The 21,108-nt window shown below is 45.3% G+C and overlaps 1 protein-coding gene across 1 annotated transcript in view; it reads right to left on the minus strand.

Annotated features, from left to right (window-relative positions):
- CXCR5 (C-X-C motif chemokine receptor 5) overlaps positions 1 to 17,741 on the minus strand; it is a 45,142-nt gene extending 27,401 nt beyond the window's left edge. The window contains exon 1 of the mRNA XM_081152675.1: positions 17,675 to 17,741. The gene's annotated coding sequence lies outside the window, so the exon portion shown is untranslated. The remainder of the gene's footprint in view (positions 1 to 17,674) is intronic.
- Positions 17,742 to 21,108: the final 3,367 nt, after the last annotated feature.

The raw sequence follows: 21,108 nt of genomic DNA on the forward strand, positions 1-21,108 counted from the left end.
ATATATGGACTCTAATGAACAAAATGAACTAATAAGCAAAACAGAGATCAGGCTGACAGCTGTCAGGGGGGTTGGAGATTGGGGGACTGGGTAGCGGGGGCAGAGAGGTTGAGCAAAAAAGAAAAAAAAAGAGAGAAAAAACTCATGGACATTGACAACCGTGTGGTGATTGCCAGGGCGAAGGGAGGGGGAGGAGGGCGTGGGGGGATAAATAGTATGGACAGACACTTGACTAGGGTTAGCGAACACACAATACAGTGTACAGATGATGTGCTGTGGAATTGTGCACCTGAAACCTGTATAATTTTGTTAACCAGTGTCACTCCAATAAATTCAATAAAAAGGGAAAAATATACATAGTAGTTACAAATTAAAAAATAAAGTGTAAATTAAATCACCTCATTTGGAAAACTTTTACATCCAATCCAAACTCTTGATGTGGCCTCAAAGCCCCACACAGCTCAACCCATGTCCCCCTTGCCCTTGCCTTCAGTTACCCCCCATCCTCCTCGTCACTGGCCCTTTCTCAGTTCCATCCAAATGCAACACACTTTTCTAACTCCCTGCTCCTCTGGTTTATTCTCATACCCCATAACTCAGCCTCAGGGTTATCTCCACCCAAACTAAAGTAGGTCCCCTTTCATAGGATTTTACCACAATGTGTAAATATTTGCTATTCGATCACTTCTGTGTTGTCCAGCTCCCCCCAGCAGACTGCATGCTCCTTGAGGGCAGGGATCAGTCAGTCTTTTTGACTGCAGCTTCCTCAGTACTCAGCACAGTGTCTGGCACATAGTAAGTGCTCAATATATACTCAATGAATGTAGTGAGAGGCACACCTACACTGGGCCTGTGCTTTAGAGGGTACCACTCTGGCCCTCCCATAGCTCTGCTCCTCCCTGTGGGGAGGAGAGAAATGTGCCCACCAGGAACCTTCTGCCCCCAAATGGAGATCCTGGAATTCCTTTCCTAACTGCCCTCAGCTCTCCTCCCAGGGCCCATCACCCTAAGGACAGACCGAGTCGCTCATGTGTGCATCCCTAGGCCTAAAAGGTGGCCAAGGTGACTGAAGGTTGATGTATTATAGAGCTTGCATGTGCTGGTTGAAGTGTCCACATGTTTGCCTGTGAAGTGTAGGTGTGAAAAGAGACAAGCCAGCCCTCCCTGCACCTCACGTTCTGGGGAGAAACTCCGAGGAGTCCAAGCAATCTAAACTAGAGCTAGGTCTTCCTGGTTGTTCTGAAGGTACAGTTTCCCACGGCAAGATGATAAACCCTGTTTTGTCTATATCTTGACTTACAACTACCATTATCATCTCCATTTTATTTATTATTTATTTATTTATTCCTATTTGTCTTTATTGTTGAAAGTATCACAGATATCCTCCCTTTTTCCCCCACTGATCCCTTCCACTGCACACCCCCCCCCCCCAGGTCTTCACCACACTATTGTCTGTGTCCATGGGTTATGCATATATGCATATAAGTTCTTTGATTAATCTCTTCCCACTCACTCCCCCACCCCCACCTTCCCTCTGAGATCCTTCAGTCTGTTCCCTGCTTCTATGTCTCTGGATCTATTTTGTTCCTCAGTCTCTTTTGTTTATTAGATTCCACAAATGAGTGAGATCATATGAAACGGAATCAGAAAGAATCAGGAAACCTGAATAGGCCAATAACAACTGATGGAATTGAAGCAGCAATAAAAAAACCTCCCAGAAAACAAAAGCCCTGGTCCAAACGGCTTCACAGGGGAGCTTTCTAATTCTTAAGTTGTAGGGTTAAATAGTTAACTAAAAATATTTCTTGCTTTTTGAGGTAGGCCTGCAGTGCTTTTAACTTCCCTTTCAAGACTGCTTTCATTGTGTCCCATAGATTTGGGATTGTTGTGTGTTCACTTTCATTTGTTTCCAGGAAGTTTTTGGTTTCTTTCTTGATCTTATTGGTAACCCATTCATTGTTTAATAACATGCTATTTAGCCTCCATGTGTTTCAATGTTTTTGCGTGTTTTTACTGTAGTTGATTTCTAATTTCATGCCCTTATGATCTGAGATGCTTGATATGACTTCAATCTTCTTGAACTTGTAGAGACTTGTTTTGTGTCCTAACATGTGGTCTATCTTTGAGAATGACCCATGTGCACTTGAGAGGAATGTGTATTTTGCAGCTTTGGGGCGAAATGTTCTGTAAATGTCAATTAAATCCATCTGATCTAGTATTCCATTTAGTCACTGTTTCTGTGTTGACTTTTTGTCTGGAAGATCTACCCAGTGAAGTCAGTGGGGTGTTAAAGTCCATGACTATGACTGTATTGCAGTTGATCTCTCCCTTGAAGTCCTTAAGGTTATTATTGATAGGACCTTATTTATTGCCATTTTAATTCTTTATGCCTATGTTTCTCTCTCTATTTCTTATTATTACAGCAGTCCCTTTAATATTTCCTGCAATGCTGGTTTGGTGGTGATAAACTCCTTTAGCCTTTTTTTTCTCTTCTCTGAGAAGATCTTTATTTCACCATCTATTTTGAATGATAGCCTTGCTGGATAGAGTAGTCATGGTTTCAGATCCTTGCTTTTCATTGCATTGAATACTTCATGCCATTCCCTTCTGGTCTTGATGAGAAATCAGCTGACAGCCTTATGGGAGCTCCTTTGTAGGTAACAGATTGCTTTTCTCTTGCTGCCTTTAGGATTCTCTCTTTGTCTTGAATTTTTGGCATTTTAATTATGATGTGTCTGGGCATGGGCCTCTTTAGGTTTTTCTTGCTTGAGACTCTGTGCCTTCTGAACTTATATGACTTTTTCCTTGATCAGGTTAGGGAAGTTTTCTGCCATTATTTCTTCAAACAGGTTCTCTAACCCTCTCTTACTTTCTGCATCATCTGGCACTCCTATGATGTGAATATTGTTACATTTCATGTTGTCCCACAGCTCCCTTAGACTGTCCTCCTGTTTTTAATTGTTTTTTCTTTTTGAATCTCCGATTGAGTGATTTTTTTCTACCCTGTCTTCTAATTCATTGATCTGATCCTCATCTTCCTCTAATCTGCTGTTTATTTCTTCCAATGTAGTCTTTATTTCTGGTATGTCATTCTTCATTTTCTTCATAGTTTCCATATATTTTCTCATGTTTTTGAGCATCCTTGCAATCAGTATTCTGAACTCTATATCTGATAGATTGCTTATCTTCATTTCATTTAGTTCTTTTTCTGGAGATTTCTCTTGTTCTTTCATTTGAGGCTTGGTTTTTGTCCCCCCATTTTGGCTGCTTATTTGTGTTTGTTTCTATATTAGGTAGGCCTGCTAGGACTCTCAGTATTTTTAGAAGGTCTCTGGTGCAGGTCAATATCAGACGCTGTTTGTGACTGGCCTTGAGTATGTTGTTTGGAGCTATCAACAACTCATGGCTTGAGGTCCCCCCTGTTGGGGCTGGGTGTGTTTGGACAGAATCAAGATGCACACCAAAGTCTGCTTTTCCACGGCCTTGGTCCAGAAGCAGATCAAGCAAAGACTCAAACACTCTGAAGTCTGCCTCTGCCTGCAGGCTGATTAATCTGATTCTCTTAATGAGCCTCAGGCTGTAGAAACTCCATGGGGTAGGGCAAAAAGTTTTCCAGCAGGGTGGAGCAATTGCTTCCCCCTCAAGCAAAAGCTGCTTGGAAAGTAAATGTTTGCCTCTGCAGTATGGGGGAATGGCAGCACAGGAATCCAGAGGTGTGCCCTCTGAGCTCTGTCTCCAGGGCCCACATCCCTAGATTCTCCTCACACTTCTCTAGTCCACTCTGCTCTCCCTCTACTGGAGCCCAAGGTGAGTGGCTGCACACAAAACTTTATGTATTGGCCCTTTAAGAGGGTGCCTGTATTTCCAGCTGTCTCTCCCTGGCAGATAGAAACCTCGCTGCTTTTCACAGCCAGATGTTATGTGGGCACCTTTCTCAGTTCTGGTGCTCTTGGCTGGGAAGTCAGGCCTGGGGTTTAGACCCCAGAGTTTTCAGTGGGAACCCCCACAGCTGAGATATCCCTCTGGATCTTCAGCTGCTGCCTGTGGGTGCCCCGCCAGCCCTCTCACACCTCCACACTTCCTACCAGTCTCTATGTGTTCTCCACATTATGTCCTTTGTAATGAGGGTTCTCTCCAGTATGTCTTCAGTTGCAGTTGATTATTCAGGATGGTTTTTCTATATTTTGGTTGTAATTCCAGTTTGGTCTTAGGAGAGTGTCAGTGTAGCTTCCACTCAGTCTGCCTCCATCTTTAATCTCTACATTTTTTATTTTATTTTTTAAAATATGTTTTTATTGATTTTTAGAGAGAGGAAGAGGGGGAGGGGGGAGAGAGAGAGAGATCAATGTGAGAGAGAAACATCGGTCAGCTGCCTTCCGTAGGCACCCTGACTGTACCTTGACTGGGGATTGAACCCGCAACCTGGGCATGTGCTCTGACTAGGAATTGAACCAGTGACCTTTTGGTGCATGGGACGATGCTCCAATCAACTGAGTCTCACTGACCAGAGCTTGACTTATAACTTTCCAATATTGAATTTATAGTCTGTGGACCTCCATTTACACTCTTGCCCTGGGCCTGGCTAGGTCTGGGGCAGGCTTGCCTGAATGGATGGACATGAACTTCCAGGGGCTGACTCTCCTTCCAATGGATAGGGTGTGGGGATGCACAGACTGTTGGAGCTCAAATTCCCACTACAACTTGATCCTAAAATCTTTTTTTTTTTTTTTAATATATCTTTATTGACTTCAGAGGAGGAAAGGAGAGAGAGAGAGAAAAACATCAATGATGAGAGAGTCATTGATCAAGCCCGCAACCCAGGCATGTGCCCTGACCGGGAATCGAACCCCGATCACCTGGATCCCAGGTCGATGCTCAATCGCTGAGCCATGCCCGGCTGGGCTGATCCTAAAATCTTTGAAGCCTTGATAGGAATGAGGAGAAGCTGACCATAATTTGTTTTCATTCTTGGAAAACTGCTTATGGAGACTTTTAGTTATGCAAATGCAGAGTATAGCTCCTCTTCTAATACCCAATGCCTGTGATCCTAGGGCCTAGGAGCAGTACTTCTCTGGTCAAGTAATGAAAGTAGCCTGTGTTGTAGGCAGAAAGGCAACTCTTCAGATCCTCTTTCCCTTTTTAAAAAACATGATATAAAATACAATTTATATAATAATATTTAGTGAATGATTATCATGTGCCAGAGACTATGAAAATTAGTTTATATGGATTATCCCATTCAGTCCTCATAATACCCAAATTATAATTTTCATTTTATGAATGGAGAAACTGAGGTTCATAGAGTTTAAGTAACTTGTGCTGAGGCCATGCTGTTACCAAATTGCAGAGCTGGGTTTTGAATCTACACCTGACTCCAGAGCCTTTTGTATTCACCCCTATCATCCTCTGGAAATTCCTCACTCATTAATGACCTCCTAAGATGGAGCACCCAGACTAAGAGACTGTTTTCAAGATTGACTCAGACTGGAGCGGAGTGGGAGAAACCATCACTCTCTGTGAAAGGTGTGTCAGTAGGGCCATCCTTGCTGACTTTTGAAAGAAATTTTTTCTTGACTCAGGAGAGAGAGGGTGGGACACCTTCACAAGGGCATGAAGATGCAATAGGCAGGAAGGAGCCAAGAATCTTTCTCCCTTAGGGCTGAGCCAGGAAGACTTGAGGCCCAGGTGACTACGCCAAGTTCAGAAGGGTGATGCTGCTATAGCCAGAGTGTCTCCAGAAGCAGGCAGGACTGGCCAGGTGAACTGCTGGAGTGAACCCCGTTCAAAGAGCCAGAGGAAATCTGAGAACAGCCCCAACTGGTAGCCTGGTGCTGCACTCTGGACAGGCTACCTCCTTGGTGCAGATTCCAGCATAGAAGGATGTCCTTGCCCTTTTGGTTATGAAAACTTGTAAGACTCGAGGAAACTTTTGTTTGTGGATTCAGTTTTGTCTGTTTTTTTAAATATGTTTTTATTGATTTCAGAAAGGAAGGGAGAGGGAGAGAGAGAGAGAAACATCAGTGAGAGAGTCATTGATCTGCTGCCTCCTGCACGCCCCCTGCTGGGAATCGAGCTAGAAACCAGGGCATGTGCCTTGACCTGGAATCGAATCACGATCTCCTTGATCTTAGGTTGATGCTTAATCACTGAGACACGCCGGCTGGATGGGTTTAGTTTTATTTTATTGCACTTTTCAAACCAGATTGTTAGCAGAGAGGAAATACTGCATGCCTCTTATCTACTCCCCTTGCATTTTCTGGGAATCCAGGTGGAGGCTGGAGCAAAGAAAGTATAACAACTGTCTTCTCGCCCCTCCTCCAAGTAAGTAACCTGTCTGTCTGCCCAGCTCAATGGTGACACTTCTTTTGATGCTTCTTAACATTATGTTATAAACTGTTGATTCATATTTCGCTTGTGGTTGACCTAAACTGCCAGATATTTTTCATATAATCTGCTGTTGGACAGCTACTCCCAGCTTATGCTTCTGGCACACATGCAACTGATTAACAATAAAGCAGAATGTAAATGCAGGACATTCCATATTTAATTTTTTTGATTCTCTGGTCTGCTGAAATAATGTAAATTTTTTACTGTCACCTTTTGTAATAATCCCCTTCTCAGCTTGTGTCTTATACAAAACTGATGAGCATTAACTACTTTGTAGTTAATGAAAATTACAAAAAATTCATTAGTTGAGAAAAATGTGAAATAGGACAAAACAGTGGCATGACACTACAACAGGGGTTTCCAAAGTGTGGTCTGGGGGTCCTGGAGTTCCCTGAGGCCCTTTCAGAGGGTTTGTGAGATCAAAACTATTTTCATAATAATGCTAAAATGTCTTTTCCAGTCTCAACCTATCACAAATGAACAGTGGGATTACCCAGAGGCTACAGGATGTGTGACATTGCAACCGACTGTGCAGAAGCAGCTGTGAGAATCTAGCTGTCATCTATGAGCTAAGCACAAAGAGACTTGGAAAACCATAAAACAAAGTCACTCTTTTTTCACTCTTTTCTTCTTCTTGGAAAATATAGTTATTTTTCATAAAAAAGTCATGTTAACATGCAATAGGTTTATTATTATTTTTAAAGCAATTAATAAACAAAACAGTTAACATTTTTATTAATTTAAATTTCCAATACAATAAATATTAATAGATATAACCTACATTAACAGAAGTTCTTGAGGGTCCTCAATACTTTTTAAGCGTATAAAGGGATCGGAGACCACAAAGTTCAAGAACCACAGCATTAGAGAAAGTCCTCCAGGCTGATGCTGAGCCCTTAACCTATGTGTTGTCATAAGTAATGTGAAAATTCTTTTCTTCAGAATTTCTCTAGCACTTTTTTTCTAAGGTCGAGGCTGTTTAGCAGGGCAGACACTGTGGATTTAAGAGACCAGGGCTCTAATTCTGGCTCCGTCACTAACTAGCTGTGTGATCCAGACTCTGCTTAGTGCAACCATATTAATACATGCAGCCAGACCCAATATTTTATTTCCCCATCCTGACCCAGCCCCTTTGGATCTATTCTCATACATAGTTTCTGGTTTTCAGTCAATATTCATTGACATTTGAGTGGTCTTGATGAGAGGTAAAGAAAGTCGATTGTGTTATTCTTGTAACTTTCAGTAGGGTGAAATTATGTCAAAATGAAAAGAGAAACAATGTGTCAACTGACACCACATTCTTTTGGTGTGTATGGTGCTTCCTCATGGTTCTCACTCAGGCTCCTACCAGATCTAAAGGAGGTAGTAGGGTTAGGTTCTTAGGAGGATCATCAGTTGGGGGGCCGTTACAGGTCCTTGAAGTAAGTCACAGGGGTGGGGAAACTTTTTTCTGCCAAGAGCCATTTGGATATTTATAACTTCATTTGTGGGCCATACAAAGTTATCAACTTAAAAGTTAGCTATGAAAAAAGCAGCTAGATTTGTTAAATTTCAAGTCCCACCTGCAGTTGCCTTGGCAGGGCCAGAAATGATTTTGCAGGCTGTATGTGGCCGGTGGGCCAGATGTTCCCCATCCCTGAAGCAAGAGAATATTAACTTTGCTTTTACTGCTGAAGGAGGGTCAGCAGAATTTAGTTTAAGGTCTTCAGCTTCATTAGAATTTGTCCACATGTCCCCATCCTAAGATTCAGGGTCTCACTCCTTCCCAATCAATGTCTTATTTTTAACATGAGACCCACTAGGTTATGAATTCAATTTGTGTTGAAATTCAACTCCCTGAAAGTAAAAATTTAGGGTTTGCTTACCAGAAAGCTTAATGCTGAGTCTACAAGAGATAAGAGTTTCTCTTCTGGCAGGCAGCCATAGAAGTCTTTTGGTCCCTCTCCTAGATCTTGAGCTGGGAATTTAAAACCCTCAGTTCATCCCTCTTTCTCCAAACTGTCCAGCATACTTAAAAGCAACCAACAAGGCTCGTAATACTCCTATATCTGGTTACTCGAAGGCTTGCCTTCTATAAGCATTTATATGGGTGACTACAAATGAGAATGTAAGTGACTTTGGCCACTGCTGCCATAGAATACTAGCTCCCCTTTACAATTAATAGTTATTAGTGCATTTAAATTTGATCAGATCAGAGAATCAATTACAGATTCTTATCCTTAAGATTTTATTTCCCTGAGACCACAGCCAGTACCAATAAGTTATCAAACAGGGAAGCAGAACCACTATGAATTATGAGATAAGGAGTTTACGATAGAAATGAGATCTTACATAGTTTGGGAAGGAACTAAGGAACTGAAGGACCAGCAGAAAAGTTAGAGTCAAAAAAAGGAGTCAACAATGTGGGAATTACACATCTAGTTAACACGGGACTGCGATGGGGGAGCTCATGGAGCTGCCACCTCTGTGGGTCCAACCACCAAGTGTTTAAAGGTGGGCCTGGGGCCATAGGGTTAGAGGTTGGGAAGAATTTCTCTCCACTGATCAGAGCAATGCAAGACAAGCTTGAGCTCCTACCACTTCTGTTTCCAGCTGTCACCACATCAACTGCAATGACCTTCAGAGAATAATAATTGCTGCTCTATTTCTGCTTTCCAAATCACATACACATTTCTCTTTTGACCAGCTCTGACCTGAAACCATCCAGGAAGGGGATTCTGGCAAACTTAACCATGTCCTCGTAGTACAAACACCACAGTAATGGCAATGTGTGGGCTGGACTGGATTCTGGGCTGGGAGGAAAACAAATTCTGAGAGACATTTTGGGGAAATGGAAATGATTTTTATATGAACTTTAATTACATGATTAAAGGAAATTAATGTTAATTTTTATTTGTGTGGTTATGTAAGAGAATGTCATTCTTAGGAGTTAGGCACTTAAATATTTAGGGGTGAAGTTTCAAATGGCTTCAAATTTATTTATTTTTATTACTAAGTGAATGTGGTAAAATGTTAACAATTGTTGAATTTAGGTGGTGGATCTGCAGATATTTCAACTTTTCTGTATCTTTGAAATTTTTTATAATAATAGAAAAAATAAAAGACTGTTCTTGATGATTACTCCCCCTAAGAGCCTTTCCTGAGTCTTTAAGGACACAGGTGTCTCTCATCTCTAACTCTCCAGTGCTTATTCCTATACCTGGCACAGAGTAGATACTCCATTAATCCTTGTTCAGTCAAAAACAGAAGAAAGTCGAATTGAGAAATTTTTTTCAGGAATACCACCAAATTAGGGTTCAAGTAAATCTAAGGAAAGCAAAGCTTTGGGGTTTTAAAATTTTTGTTTCAAATTACAAAAGTAATACATGTACATTAAAATATTAAAGAACCAAAGTGAAAAATAAAATTACTTTTCCTTCTCATATACATACTCCAAAGCCTGCATGCAAGAGTTTAGAATGTGGGTCCTGGACAAGATGCTGGCATAGGTAAACGTGATACTTGCCTCCTCCCACAACCACATCAAACTACAACTGTTTGTAGAACTACAACTGGTTCTACAACTACAGAACAACCATCATTCAGAACCTCCTGAAATGTAGCTCAACAGAAGTTGTATAACTATGTATATGAAGAAGAATCCCTGCTGAGAACTGGTAGGAGAGGCAGAGACCTGAAACAGGCAGGTCCCACACCCATGAGTGGCGGATAAAAATCAGGAGGGATATCTTAGCTGTAGAAGTCCCCCTGAGGAGCGAGGGGTCCTAGCTCCACACCAGACCCCCACAGCCCAAGGTTCCAGTGCCAGGAAGAGAAGTCCCATAACTTCTAACTGTAAAAACCAGCAGGGATTGTGACTGAGACAGAGGCTGTTGGAGTCCCAGGCATTCCTCTTAAAGGGCCGGTGCATGGACTTATTCAGATTCACTCCCTCTAAGCTCCAGCATTGGTGCAGCAGCTTGAAAGGCACCAGGCACATATGGGGAGAAAGAGTTGTCTGGCAACAGGGCAAGAGCAAGAGGGGCAGCTTTCTCCCAGAGAGAAGTGCTGGCAGAAGCCACTGTTCCCCTTCTGAACCTTCCTCCCACAGAGCCCGCAGGCAGGCGCCATATCAGAGTCTCCATCAACCTGGTTCACACTGTTTGCCCTTCCCTGGTGATTCTCTGAGACCCTGCCCCACCCAACTTGCAAGCCCACCCATGCTGTTTCCAGTGGTTCTTCTTACCTTGGCTTATGTTTCAGACTTTCCTAAAATTCTCTTAAACAAGCAGCATCTGGCCTCAGCGAGCCCCATACCTCTTGCTAAGTGGTCCCAGCCCTGACACTAGTAGCAGCTGACTTTGGTTGGCAGCTTGGCCTCTCCTGGGCACCTCTAAGCCCAGCAAAAGTAGCATTCATCTACAGATAAATCTGTGCCTCATGCTGGGTGGCCCCGGGTAGGACACAGGTGGTGGCTGACCTTGGCTTGCACCACCTGGGAGGCCTCAGAGCCACCTTCACAAGTGACACACTCTAGGGGCAGATTCAGCTGCACCAGAGCCCTGCTGAAGTAAGTTCTGCATCATTGGGTGGGTCCCATCACAGCGTTCACAGCCAATTCTTCCAGGCAATTAGCCTGGAATTAAATCCCTCTTCTCGACATGCCAATAACAATCAAAGCTCAACTATAATAGGAGAGTGTAAACAGCCCACATGGAGGGCAAAATTGGAGTGCCCAACTTGGGTGGTTGGGGAACCTGTGCCACTGGACCCTATAGAACATCTACTACATAAGGCCACTCTACCAAACCTGGGAGACATAGCAGTTCTGCCTAATATATAGAAACAAACACAGGGAGGCAACCAAAATGAGGAGACAAAGAAACATGTCCCAAATAAAAGAACAGAACAAACTCCAGAAAAAGAACTAAACGAAATGGAGACAAGCAAACACTGACTTTAAGGACATTCAATGAAGTTAGGGGAAGAGTAAATAAACTTAGTGAGAATTTCTACAAAGAGATAGAAAACATAAAAACACAATTAGGAAACATAAAAAAGATCCAGACAGAAATGAAGATTATATTAACTGAAATGAAGGCTACATACAGGGAACCAACAGTTGAGTAGATGAAGCAGAGGTCAAATCGGAGATTTGGAAGAGAAGGAAGCAGAAAACACCCAATCAGTACAGCAAAAATAAAAAAAATTAAAAAAGAGGATAGTGTAAGGAGCCTCTGGGACAACTTCAAGCTTACCAGCATTCACATAATGGGGATGCTAGAAGGAGAAGAGGAGGAGCAAGGAATTGAAAGTCTACGTGAAAAAATAATGACAGAAAACTTCTCTAACCTGGTGAAGGAAATAGACTTACATGCCCAGGAAGTGCAGAGAGTCCCAAACAAAATGAACCCAAAGAGGCCCACACCAGGACACATCATAATTAAAATATCAAAGGTTAAAGACAAAGAGAATCTTAAAAGCTGCATGAGAAACCCTGGCCAGTGTGGCTCAGTGGTTAGAGTGTCGGCCTGTGCACTGAAGGGTCACGGGTTGGATTCCCAGTCAAGGGCATGTACCTGGGCTGCAGGTTCGATCCCCAACCCCTGGTTGGGTGCATGTGGGAGGCAACCAACTGATGCATCTTTCTCACATTGATGTTTCTCTCTCTCTCTCTCTCTCTCTCTCTCTCTCTCTCTCTCTCTCAATCAATGGAAAAAATATACTTGGTTGAGGATTAGCACACACACAAAAAGCAGCAAGAGAAAAGCAGTTAGTTACCTACAAGACAGCTCCCATTAGACCATCAGCCGATTTCTCAACAGAAACTTTTCAAAGAAATATTCAAAGTGATGAAAAGCAAGGACCTACAACCAAGACTACTCTACCCAGCAAAGTTATCGTTTGGAGACGAAAGACAGATTAAAAGCTTCCCAGACAAGAAAAAGCTAAAGGAATTCATCACCACCAAACTAGTATTACAAGAAATGTTAAAGGGGTCTTCTTTAACATGGGAAGGGGGTTGAGGAGATGGGTGAAAAAGGTGAAAGAATTAAGAAGTACAAGTTGGTAGTTACAGAATAGTCATGGAGATATAAAGTACAGCATAGGGAACATCATCAATAATATTGTAATAATTATGTATGTTGTCAGATAGGTACTAGATTTATTGGGTGATAATTTAATAAGTTATATAGTGTCTAGTCACTGGGTTGTACACCTGAAACTAATAAAATCTTGTCTGTCAACTGTAATTGAAAAATAAAAGATTAAAGTAAAAAAAAATTTAGAATGTATCCTTCCAGAAGTATTTCTATGCAATTGTAAATACACACACACAGAACATACACACTAAAGATGTTTTTTGGTGAGTTACTTTTTAAAAAATGTAATAATATATCATGGAGTTTTTGACATCGGTGTATAAATAGATCTATGTCATTGTTTACACAGGCTATCTAATTCATTGTATAGATGTGCGTTTACTTATTTACCACATTTGGATGAGCATGTAGGGAGAGAAGCAGTTTCTGCATGAAACCAGTAGCCTAGACAAAAAGGAATTTGGCAACTCTAGTAATCAAAGGAGTAAGAACAGCTCAGCCTTAGACTGTGGATTCAAAGTCAGGGTAAATAGCAAAGAAGGGACTTTACCAATGTCGCAGCTTACAGAATGACTTGCCCTATTCAAGGAACAAGAGAGAGAGCATAGAAGAGAGTGAAACAAGCATGAAACTGAACTGAGCCATTGACAAAAGTGAGACCGTGTGAACACCTAACCCGTGTGCACCGACACCTTCCCACCAGATTAACAGCGTGAGCGCGCCCTGCAGCTGCCGGCTGCAGACTGCACACAGCCACGGGCAGCAGGGAATAAGTGAAAGTGGCAAGGGTGTAGCTTTCATTCATCTTGGAAGAGAAAGTCCCACAGGTTTCCCGGTGACAACAGAAAGTTACCCAAGCGAGTGCTGATGAAGTTCTACAGAAGACTAATGTTCAAGGGCTCAGGGCTCATTAGCCGGCTCCCCTGCCGCTTTTCCTACCTGTTTCGTGCACACAAGAAGCCTGTTTCGCCCTGTAGCCAACCTCCCTCCCGAGAGTCCTCACCACCCTAACTATTCAATCTTATTTCCCTCTGAATTTCTAATGCCCATTTGTGTCCCACTCGGACTATCACTGTGTCAACAAAAAGATGACGGACTGCATCGAGACAATTAAAATGGGTTGCGCTCTCTTGATGGTGTTCGCCTGTCCCACGACGCAGCGCGAACCCACCCATGCTGATTCACCTTCACTGCCGCGCTGCCAGTGTGTGCCCGCAGCTCTGCCTGCTGCCGACAGCATGTATTCTTGCAAGTAAAAGAAATATTAAAAAGTTTAGATGCAAAACTCACTGTATAAATCCAGTGAGTGGTGATCCAGGAAATAAGGTTTGGAGGCAAACTAAGTCCTTAATTTGGCACTTTTGACTTGGGATTCTGTTTAGCTCCAGGAAACTATGTCGTGCTGCTACTCAGTAATGTTTGTTGGTGTTTTTAGTGTTGGAATGTTCATTGTGAGTTATAGTCATTTGTAAATACTTTAACAGAAGATATGCAAAGAGAGGAGATGTGAATACCTCGATCCCTCGGCCCAGGTCGGGGTGCATGCAGGAGGCAACCAATCAGTGTCTCTCTCTCTCTTTCTCCCCCTTCCACTCTCTCTGAAAAACAATGGAAAAAATATCCCAGGTGAGGATTAAATACACAAAACTTAAAAGCTGGTGAAAGGCATATGGGGAGTCATAATACTATTGAATCTGTTGTCATATATGTTCAAATTTTTCCAAAATAAAAAGAAAACTGGATCATGCCACATTCTTGCCTCACTCCCCTGGGTTTCTCATTCCCGTAGGATAAAAGCAGCAGCTTTAGTGTGCCCTCGAAGCTTGACCCTCACTCCACTGCCCACTGCTCTCAGCAGTGCCAGCCCGTCTGCAGTTCCTGACCTGAGATCTTTGCTCACTTTGCTCAGAACACTCTTCTCGTCACTATTACAAATATTTGAGTACCTGTAATGGGTTAGGCAATGTTCTAGGAGCTGGGGACTCAGTCGGGAGCAAGCACAGGAGGCCCCTGCCTTATAGGTTCACATTCTTGGAAAGAAATTTGACTTTATTAAGGGTTCTAGGAGAACTTTCTCTGTCCTCCCACCCATGTCACCTTTGAGAGATCTATATATGCGCCTGTCTTCCCAACCTCTCTTCCCTCCCCTGATTCTCCACAGCTCCTCACGGATTACAGGCTAAATAGCGATTACACCTACCAGTTCTTTCAGTGCCCTAGGAGGTGCTTGATCTGGGCTCTAGAGTCTTGGACACACAGATGCTCACGTCCTATCTTCCCACACCTTGGATTTCAATTCACTTTTAACTTCCTTCTTAGTGGGCTCTGACTGGGCAAGGCCCGGCTTTGTCTCTGTCCCCTGAGCCGGGCGCCATATGCCCAAGTGCTAGAGCAATAATTATCTTCTTGCTCTAAGAACTTTTTTAAATAAAAAAACCAGCTGTATTGAAATATAACTCACATACCATTTAAAGTGTTCCCCTATTTAAAGTGTATAATTCAGTGTTTTTTATTATATTAACAGGGCCATGCACCCATCATGGCAATGTAATTAGAATACTTTTGTCCTGCCTTAAAGAACCCCGTACCCACTAGCAGTGGATCCTATCCACGTTTTAGTGTCTTTGCCCCTGTCCGTAGTGGCCTCCTCGGGCCTCTGTCTGGGAAGGATGTCCCCAGCTTCAGTGGCCCGGGGCGGGGCACGTCCTGGGGAAGGCCCTGGCAGCTGCCCTGCTGCGGGCCGCTGGCACCGGGCGAGCGCTCGGAGGGGCCTGGGGACCGCGCCGGCTCCGCACTGCCGCTGCACCTTCGGTTAGCCGGCCCAGAAATGTCCTTTATTCTCTAAGTCCGTTGGCGTTGGAGCTCTTGTTAACCAGATTGTGGAATCCGACTAGGATTTCTTTATTGACTTTTAACAGCTTCGCCGAGACACAGTACATACATGCAGGCAATTCACGCACTGAAGGTGCCCACACAGGCCCGTGGCTTTAGGACATTCACAGGGCTGTGCACCCATCACCACAACCAATTTTAGATATTTTTGTCACCCCAGAAAGAAGCCTGTGCGCGTCAGCAGCCACTCTCCACTTCCACTCATGCTGAACTTCTGACCTCTAGAACTATTAAATAATAAATTAGTATTATTTTAAGCTAAGCTTGTGGTAAATTAATTATGGCAACCAGAGGAAACGACATTAGTGTATCTTCTTTGAAGAACTGTCTACTCAGATCTTCGCCCATTTTACAATTGGATCATTTGTCTTATTGTTGAGTTGTAAGGGTGCTTTATCCGTCCTGCTGGAAGGCTCTTCATGGACGTGTAATTTGCAAATATTTTCCCACATTGTGTGGGTGGTATTTTCTCTTTCTTGGTCATGCCCTTTGAAGCACAAAAATATTAAATTTGATGAAATCCTATTGATCTACCTTTGTTGTTGGTGGTGCTTTGTCGTCGTATTTAGGAAGGCTTCGTCTAACCTAGGGTTATGTTGCCTTCTGAGAATTCCATAGTTTTAGCTTTTATATTTAGGTCTATGATCCAGTTTAGTAAGTTTTGCGTATGGTGTAAAGAAGGGGACCAACCACATTCTTTTGCAGGTGTATATCCAATCGTCCCAGCATTGTTTATTTTTTTTTTACCTGAGGATATGTGTGTTTTTTAAATTGATTTTTAGAGAGAGAGGAAGGGGGGGAGGAGAGAGAGAATCATCGATTCAGGCGCCTCCTGTACATGCGCTGACTGGGAATCGAACTTGCAACCTTTGGGTGTACAGGACGGTGCTCCAACCAATTGAGCCGCCTGGCCAGGGCCCAGCATTGTTTATTGAAGACTAATTTTCTCCCAGTGAATTCTCTTAGCACCTTTGTTGAAAATCAATTGACCACAAAGGTCGCCGTTTACTTCTGGAGTCTCCAATCTGTTCCATCTATATGTCTATACATATGCCAGTACTGTGTGGTCTTGATTACTATAGTCACTTATATTTTTAAATAAAGTTTTTATTATAGGGACAATTATTAAAAATTAGAGGAAATAGAAGAAAAAACCTCAACACAACCGTTAATAAATTAGTATATTTTACCCTTTCCTTGTTTCTATTTTTTGAGGTTTTATTTTTTTAACATATCTGGGATTATAATATATATACAATTTTGTCTTCTGCTCTTTTTACTTAACATTGAAATAAAAGCATTTTCCCATGTTACTAGAAGCTTTATAAACTATGTTTGCTATAGATGCTCTGCTGCCCTGCACGCTGTCATCGCAATCTCCTCCCCTCCCCCCTCCTCCCCTTCCCTCCCCCTTCCCTCCCCTCCTCCCCCCTCCTCCTCTCCCCTCCTCCCCCCTCCTCCTCTCCCCTCCTCCTCTCCCCTCCTCCTCTCCCCTCCTCCCTCCCCTCCCCTCCTCCCTCCCCTCCCCTCCTCCCCCCTCCTCCCTCTCCCCTCCACCCCCTCCCCTCCCCCCTCCTCCCCTTCACCCCCTCCCCTCCCCCTCCCCCCTCCCCTCCCCTCCCCCTCTCTCCTCCTCCCTCCTCCCCTTCCCTCCCCCCTCCCCTCCTCTCCCCCCCTCCCCCCTCCTTTTTTTAACTTTTGCAAGTTTGGTGGATGAAAACCGATACCTGTTGTTTAAAATTTGCATTTTTTGCTATTAGTGAAGTCGAACATTTCCCACGTGTCTTTAGCCCTCTCCACTTAATTTCCTCTTCTGTGAACTGTTCAGGTCTACTTATCTTCCTTCGTTTTCTAACTAGTTACTCTGGATGCCGGCTTTCTTTTCACTAACTCACTCTCAACACACCCGAGGGAAAACCTATAGAAAGGGGCTTTCTGAATAAAGAAGATTTAAAGGCTATAGAGGCATCTGGAAAGGTGCTTTTCTTAGAAAGGGGGGTGTAGGCAACGGGGTAAGAGTAAAATTACCCATTTCTGAAAGCGACACGAGCCCTCTCTGACCAGCCCCACGAGCCGGGAAGCCGACAGGCGCACCTCGGGACAGAGCGCCAAGGGCCGGGCTCCGCGCACTCGGCCGCCTCGGGCGGGCTCGGGGGACCGGGACCCAGGCCCCGGGCTTGGACCCGCGGGGCACAGCCCGGTGAGGCTCGGCGGCCATCGACGACTCTCATCATCGCGTTTCTCTCTCTCCCTCTCCCTTCCTCTCTCTGAAATCAATAAAGACATAAAATAAATAAAAATAAAAATCTCACGTTCAAATTTCCGATTTCTGACATGCAGCTTTGACCTTGAGCGCCTCAGGACCGACGGAAAGGCCAGGCGGCCCGGGCCCCAAGGGGATGCAAGGCCCGCACCCTCCCTGCCCGCGGGAGCCCGGGGCGCGGGTGGGCGCCCGGGGCGCGGCGTGGGGTCTGCGCGGCCGCGGCTGCTGGCGGGAGGGAGGGAGGGGGGCCCCGCGGGGACGGGCGTGGACTCGGCCGGGTGCCCGCAGGTCCGGGAGGTGACGGAGGTGGAGACGCGGGGCCTGGGGGCCAGGACGCCCCGCGCCGGCGTCTCCGCGCTAGACGAGCCCCCCCGCAGGCGGGGGCGTGGGCACGAGCGGGACCCGCGGCCGCACCGCCAGGCTCCGCAGGGCGCACAGCTCCGGGACCCGCCCTTCGGCCCGCCCCCCGGGCCTTTCCTGGAAGCGGGAACCCAGAGGCAGCGGAGCCGTCCAGGGCGGAGCTGCGGGACGCTCGCGGGGCCGGGCCTCGGCGCTGGCACCGGGCCAGGAAGCGGGGCTGCACCGCCCTCCTCCCGCCCGCGCCCCGCCTCCGGCCCGCCTCCCGCCCCGCCCCGCCCCGCGGGCTCCCGCCCCGCCCCGCGCCTCTCCGCCTGTCCGCCGCGCCTGTCCGCCTCTCCGCCCGCCCCGCGCCTCTCCGCCCCGCCCCGCGCCTCTCCGCCTGTCCGCCGCGCCGCCCCGCCCCGCGCCGCCCCGCCCCGCGCCTCTCCACCGCCCCGCGCCGCCCCGCCCCGCGCCTCTCCGCCCTGAGCGTCAGAACGGGCTTCCCGCCCGGCTCCCGCGGCGCGGCGGTGGGAGGTCCGCCCGCGCCGGCCCGGGTCCGACTCCGGCCAAGGGCACGCGCCTGCTGCAGGTTCGACTGGGAGCGGGAGGCGACCCGCCGCCGTCTCCCTCCGCCTCCCCTGCTCCCCTCCTCTCCCTCCCTCCAAAAAAATCAATGGGGAGAAGGCCTTCGGGCCGGGCCGCGCGGGGGCCCAGCGTCAGCCCTAAGCCGGGACTGGCACTGGCACTGCCCCTCGCGGTGCCCGATCTCACTGGTGTTTCTTTCTCTCGCTCTCCCTCCCTTCCTCTCTCTGAAATCAATAAAAAAAAAAGGACTTTTTCCTTCAAGGCCCAGCTTTCTCCTAACCAGGGAAGTTAAAGGAACCTTTAGGGAAAGTAAATTAACTTTAATACTGGTTTAAGTGACACATACGTCTTCAGCACATAGTAAGCACCAAGTGTATTTAACTTAATTGAAATCAGAGGAAACACCACATGTACTTAAGAGCCAAGGCAATTTTAATTTTAAATTATTTATACACAAAAATTATTAAAGTTTCAGAATCTTGGTTTAGACAGATCTAAGTTTAAATATAGGCTTTACTGCTTTCTGTTTGTGACCTTGGGTAAGTCGCTTCACTTCTTTGAACTGCCTTATCTTATAAAATGAAGACCATAATAACATGGCTAGTAGGTAGGACTTCTGAGAGAATTACGTGGGGTTTTCTACACAAATGAGCCCCTTGTTCACCCTCGTGAACAGTGAGGCAGCAGCCACACCATCCTGTGTGTGAACTCGTCCACATGCTGGGCGCGTCCCTGCCAGGGCAGCGCCAGGCTGCAGGCCTGAGGGGCAGAGGCTTCAGCTGAGTGACCTGCCGGCCACTCCCAAGGGAGCCCCAATACAGCCTCGTGGAATCTGTGTTAGACCTGGGAGGGGGGCCTGATCACTGATTTTGAGACAAATCGGTGAAGTTTCAGGAAACTCATTCATTTATTGGTTTATTCACTCTAGTAGGTGATACTGAACATTTATTATGCCTGAGACTACAATGTTGAAAAATGCACAAGGTCTCTTTCCACTTAAGCTTACAGTTTAACTACTTTAAAAAAAATCCTCACTGGAGGACATTTTTCCCATTGCTTTTCAAGAGAGTGGAAGGGGGGAGAGGGAAAGAAACATCGATGTTGGAGAGACACTTCTATGGGTTGCCTCCTGCACACGCCCCAACCAGGGCCAGGGATCAAGCCTGCAGTCGAGGTCCGTGCCCTTGACCGGAATTGAACCCAGGACCCTTCAGTCCACTGGCCATCGCTCTAACCACTGAGCCACACCAGCGAGGGCACAGTTTAATTACTTAACCAAAAAACAATGAGGCAATTTAATTAGTAGTCAGTGGGGGAGAAATCACTTCAACTATGTAAGGGAGCACTGTGCTGCGTTAGACAAAACCAGAACCTCTAAAGCCATGACCTGGACGGAACAGCTGGGACCTGCGGTGTCCTCTTTCCCAGGCGTCTGTCTCCACTGTTCCCCTGCTCTCCCTCTACAAGCATACATTTTAAAACTTCTGTTTGTAGGTGAAATGGGTTGGAGGCCCCAACAAAATGTTTTGCCACATAACAAAGGAGAAAAAAGGACATTCTTGAAGGCTGTGTGGTCATGCTCTGACTTCGGCGAGGCGTTTGGCAGCACCTGTCAAAGCCGGTGACGATCACATAAAGGTGAAGGCCCTGCCGTTTCATTCCTAGGAAGGCACCCAATGTGCATTTTGTGGTGCATTTGTTAACTAAAACCACTCACTAAGATGTTAGTGGTGGTACTATTTGTAATAGCCAAATATTTGAAACAATCAAAACGCTCACGTGCAGTAGGGTGAACAAACTGCGGCATCTTCACACCATGTGACACTACACAGCACAGCAAGCAAAGTACAGCTACATGCAACAGATGGGGGTCTCGCCAACACAGTGTTGAGCGAGGGGCAATACTTTTAGGAATGGTTCTACTTATCTAACGTTCCAAAACAGGCAAAACTGATCCGCGGTATTTGAACTCAAGATAGAGATTGTTACTGGGGCTAGTGACTAAAATGGACACACGGATTCCTGGGGAGCTGGTAATACTTGATTTCTTTGATTTGGGGGTGGTTACATGGGTGAAAACTCACTGAGGTGTACACTCATGATTTCTGCACCTGTAACACACATTGTTTTAAAGTTTATTTTGTCTAGCATAAGTATTGCTATCCAAGCTTAATTTTTTAAAAAATTTCCATTATCATGAAATAACTTTCCCCACCCCTTTACTTTCAGTTTGTCTGTGTCTTTCTATCTGGACTGGGTCTCTTGTAGGCAGTATTTGTATGGGTCTTATTTTCTTATACGTATAGTATATATGTATACTATACTTCAATAAAATGTTTTTCTAGAAGATAGTATAGAACGGTCCGATTTCCTGATTATTCCATAGCTACTAACCCTCTTATGAGCTTGGGTTGAATGATCTATAACCCACTCTCGGACGGGACAAACGCTGAGCACTTTGCATATGTTCCTGTTTCCCCAGTTCCTTAAACACACATTGGGAGCAGGTGTGGTCTTATTTCCCACCACACAGAGCTAATGTCTAGACAGCTTTGT

Source organism: Miniopterus schreibersii, assembly GCF_964146895.1.
Source record: "Miniopterus schreibersii genome assembly, chromosome: 12".
Lineage (NCBI taxonomy): Eukaryota > Metazoa > Chordata > Mammalia > Chiroptera > Miniopteridae > Miniopterus > Miniopterus schreibersii.